This window comes from Salmo trutta, chromosome 14, assembly GCF_901001165.1.
Source record: "Salmo trutta chromosome 14, fSalTru1.1, whole genome shotgun sequence".
In the NCBI taxonomy this organism is placed as follows: domain Eukaryota; kingdom Metazoa; phylum Chordata; class Actinopteri; order Salmoniformes; family Salmonidae; genus Salmo; species Salmo trutta.
The window spans coordinates 10,735,906-10,741,238 of record NC_042970.1 but is presented as its reverse complement, the minus strand read 5'-3'; positions in this window follow the sequence as shown (position 1 = coordinate 10,741,238).

The window sequence follows — 5,333 nt, the reverse complement described above, 5'->3', positions numbered from 1 at the left end:
TTATTTTAGAACTCCTAGGTTGTGTGTGTGTGTCTCGAGACTAAAGGGTGACTGTAAAAACAAGTATATTATTTCTTACAGTAGCAGACTACTTTCAGTCTGACCAAACGTCTTGGGCGCGCCCGTCCCGTGTGTCCAAATCCATTCCATTCAGGGAGAAAAGTAAACCAGTTGTTCTGTTCGCTAAAGCGAGCACTAATCCGCGCTTAAATAGGTTGAATCGAGGAAGAACAATGATTACACACGGATTTACAGCAACATGTCAACCTGGTGCTGTGACGGCTTTTGTTTGGCCCCGACATAATTCACCGTCCAAATATATTCCCTGTGAACGGTCATTTTCTCTGCCTCTGTCGTCCTTCCCCGCACCTACGATCACATACTTTTTCACTCCACGGGGAGCTGAGATGTAGCAGGGTGTTGCGTTCCCTCCTCCAAGAGGTGTACGTAACACATACACCCATCCGTAGTAGGTTGGGGTCCACACAAGTCACGATGAATATGCTATTATTGCCCGACACTGGTTGCTTGCAGAAACTATGTACCCAAAACCTCCATGAAATAAAACTGGTGGACAAATAACATGATACACTGCCTGATTTGATCTTTTCCAACAACAATTCAAAACTGAGAAAATGGGGGGAGAGAGAGAAAGAGAGGGCAAAGGAGAGAAAAAAAGGAGACTGAAAGGCGACAGATCTTGACGTGAAGTGAGACAGGATTACCATGGTAATGACAGCATATTACCCAATGGGAATGGTGAGTGTTGTTGCCGACAGCGACAGAGCCACGAGGGGAACGTGTGTACACATTAGAGATGTGTTGGAGCAGGCTAGTTCCAATTCCTGTAGTTAAACACTGCCTTTGAACTCTTAATAGAACCCTGAAACCCAACCAGGCCTTAAAACACAGGGAGAGAGAGAGGCGAGAGACGTATAGAGGGAGGGAGAGAGAATAGAAGAGATTGAACACACACCGATCAAAGGTAATGAAGCGTGGCTTCATAAACATGGACCTGCTGACCTCTGACAGCTCTCAGCCAATCATAGCTCTGACACACACGCACCTGCTAGTCCTGCAGGTTGAGGTGTGTTTGTGTGTTGTGCGTATGCATGTGTGCGTCCATGCCATGTCAGCAGTATCTGATTAGGATTAGATGTAACAGTTGTTTTAGTTCTGAGGTAGTCATACACAATGTGTTGCCTATATTACACACCCAGTCTGGAAGGAGGGGAGGTGGAGAGGAGGAGGGAGAGGGGTAGGGGATGGAGTGGAGGGGGATGAGGGAGAGGGAAGTTGCCTGGGGTGGCTCTTTATTTATTTCTGTTTACAGAGTCAGGCTGGAGAGACAGAAGGCAATACCTCCATTACTACACACGGAACCTAATTATTCCACACCCACCCACCCAGCCACTCAGCCAGCCACCCACACACTGAGGTCAAAGTAACCACACCTGTCTCTCTGCCCACAGTCTCCTCCTGCCCCAGGCTGATAACCTCTCCTCCTCCTCCTCCAGATGGTGAAGCGTGATTCATCCCTCCAGAGAATGCGTTTCCACTGCCCCAGAGTCCAATGCTGGCGAGCTTTACACCACTCCAGCCGCTTGAAATTGCGGATGGTGATCTTAGCCTTGTGTGCGGCTGCTTGGCCATGGAAACCCATTTTATGATTCTCCAGACGGACAGTTCTTGTGCTGACGTTGCTTCTAGAGGCAGTTTGGAACATTGTAGTAAGTGTTGCAACCGAGGACAGATGATTTAAATGTGCTACCCGCACTTGGCGATCCCGTTCTGTGAGCTTGGGTGGGCTACCACTTCGAGGTTGAGCCGCTTTTGCTCCTAAACGTTTCCACGTCACAATAACAGCACTTACAGTTCACTGGGGCACCTCTAGCAGGGTAGAAATTTGACAAACTGACTTGTTGGAAAGGTGGCATCCTATGACAATGCCACGTTGAATGCCACTGAGCTCTTCAGTAAGGCCATTCTACTGCCAATGTTTGTCTATGGAGATTGCATGGCTGTGTGTTCGATTTTATACACCTGTCAGCAATGGGTGTGGCTGAAATAGCCAAATCCACTAGTTTGAGGGGGTGTCCACATACTTTTGTATATTTATTTTATTTTATTATTTTTATTTTACCTTTATTTAACCAGGTAGGCAAGTTGAGAGTCTATATACAATGTGAGCAAATGAGGTGAGATAAGGGAGGTAAAGGCAAAAAAGGCCATGGTGGCAAAGTAAATACAATATAGCAAGTAAAACACTGGAATGGTAGATTTGCAGTGGAAGAAAGTGCAAAGTAGAAATAAAAATAATGGGGTGCAAAGGAGCAAAATAAATAAATAAATACAGTAGGGGAAGAGGTAGTTGTTTGGGCTAAATTATAGATGGGCTATGTACAGGTGCAGTGATCTGTGAGCTGCTCTGACAGCTGGTACTTAAAGCTAGTGAGGGAGATAAGTGTTTCCAGTTTCAGAGATTTTTGTAGTTCGTTCCAGTCATTGGCAGCAGAGAACTGGAAGGAGAGACGGCAAAAGGAGGAATTGGTTTTGGGGGGGACCAGAGAGATATACCTGCTGGAGCGCGTTCTACAGGTGGGGGCTGCTATGGTGACCAGTGAGCTGAGATAAGGGGGGACTTTACCTAGCAGGGTCTTGTAGACGACCTGGAGCCAGTGGGTTTGGCGACGAGTATGAAGCGAGGGCCAGCCAACGAGAGCGTACAGGTCGCAGTGGTGGGTAGTATATGGGGCTTTGGTGACAAAACGGATGGCACTGTGATAGACTGCATCCAGTTTATTGAGTAGGGTATTGGAGGCTATTTTGTAAATAACATCGCCGAAGATGAGGATCGGTAGGATGGTCAGTTTTACGAGGGTATGTTTGGCAGCATGAGTGAAGGATGCTTTGTTGCGAAATAGGAAGCCAATTCTAGATTTAACTTTGGATTGGAGATGTTTGATGTGAGTCTGGAAGGAGAGCTTACAGTCTAACCAGACACCTTGGTATTTGTAGTTGTCCACATATTCTAAGTAAGAACCGTCCAGAGTAGTGATGCTGGACGGGCGGTTAGGTACGGGCAGCGATCAGTTGAAGAGCATGCATTTAGTTTTACTAGTATTTAAGAGCAGTTGGAGGCCACGGAAGGAGAGTTGTATGGCATTGAAGCTCGTCTGGAGGGTTGTTAACACAGTGTCCCAAGAAGGGCCAGAAGTATACAGAATGGTGTCGTCTGCGTAGAGGTGGATCAGAGACTCACCAGCAGCAAGAGCGACATCATTGATGTATACAGAGAAAAGAGTTGGCCCAAGAATTGAACCCTGTGGCACCCCCATAGAGACTGCCAGAGGTCCGGACAACAGGCCCTCCGATTTGACACACTGAACTCTATCAGAGAAGTAGTAGGTGAACCAGGCGATGCAATCATTAGAGAAACCAAGGCTATTGAGTCTGCCGATGATATATACACGCACGCACGCACGCACACACACACACACACACGGTTTCCTAGGATTGAGCTATAAATAACAGGGAGGAGAAGGAAAGGAAGAGGAAAGGGACACACACAGACACTTCATGCTCTTTCAAGGCAAACGGTGGCTACTTTGAAGAATCTAAAATATATTTTGATTTGTTTAACACTTTTTGGTTACTACATGATTCCATATGTGTAATTTAATAGTTTTGATGTCTTCACTATTATTCTACAGTGTAGAAAATAGTAATAATAAAGAAAAACCCTTGAATGAGTAGGTGTCCAAACTTTTGACTGGTACTTTATATATTTATTGTTTTTGTAAAAAATGGTGGTGGGGAAACAAACTCATGGTGTTTGTCAGACAATGAGTGATCCCGAAAAATCGGTCTTCTCACAAAATTGTCTGTAGCGTCCAAACGGTTGGGCCTACAAACTATTATGACCCCTCTATGGACAGGTGAGACTCTCACAACCCCCACAAGCATCTTGGGAATTGTCTGAAGTTGATACAGCTGATCTGCCAACTTCTGTCTGTAGCGTCCGAACAGTTTGGACTCTGTGGGAAGGTGAAACTCTCACGAACACGTCAGTTTCTTTTGCTCATGCCTCACAAGACTCGTCTATAGGCCCCCCAGAACACCATGAATGGAAATATGGAGACTGTTTAGTGCCAAAAACAAGGAGTTAATTACATGTACAAAAATAAGAAATGTTTCCTGATCTTTCTTATACCTCTCAGATATCGGATAGACACTTCAGAACAAACATCCTTTAGATTTGTTTTTGGGACTGTTGTTCCGTGTAGTAAATCTGTTATTCAATGCATTTGTACGGGCTAATAGCAGTAAGGCCTAAAAAAATGTTCATTAAATAAATATTTTTATATATTTTTGTTATAATTCAAGGGATCTGAAAATTCTCTATCAAATGGCAAAATTATCCTTGGTATCACTTTTAGTACATGAGAATTAGCGTTACATAGTTCAAAAAAAGTGAATTGTTAATAGATTCCTCAGGAACTTTCCCTGAGTGTGCCACGGGCCCTGTTTTCATCCTGGGACCTCTTTTTATTGATATATATTTTTTATTTTAGTCATTTAGCAGACGCTCTAATCCAGAACAACTAACAATTAGTGCATTAATTTTAAGATTGCTAGGTGAGACAACAACACATCACAATCATATCAAGTACATTTTCCTTCAATCAGCAAAGTCAGTGCTAGTAGAAAAAGACAAGTGCTGTGAGAGTTACTTAAGATACTCATCAAAGAAGTAGGGGTTTCAGATGTACTTGGAACATGGGCAGGGACACGGCTGTCCTGACTTTACCGAGAAGCTTGTTCCATCATTGGGGTGCCAGGACAGAGATGAGCTTTGACTGGGCTGAGCGGGAGCTGCCCTCCCATAGGGGTGGGACTCGGGAGGGCCAAGAGACCAGAGGTGGAGGAACGGAGTGCTCGGGTTGGGATGTAGGGTTTGAGCATAGCCTGAAGGTAAGGAGGGGCAGTTCCCCTTGCTGATCCATAGGCAAGCACCAGGTTCTTGAAGATGGTGCGAGCTTTGATTGGAAGCCAGTGGAGTGTGCGGAGGAGTGGGGTGACATGGGAGAACTTAGAAATGTTGAACACCAGGTGGGCTGCGGCATTCTGGATAAGTTGCTGGGGTTTGATGGCACAAGCGGGGAGCCTAGCCAGAGAGTTGCAGTTGTCTAGATGGGTGATGACAAGTGCCTGGATTAGGACCTGTGCTGCTTCCTGTGTGAGGAAAGGTCGTACTGTAAGGATGTTGTAGAGCATGGAACTGCAGAAGCGAGTCACTGCTTTGATGTTTGAAGAGAATGACAGGGTGTTGT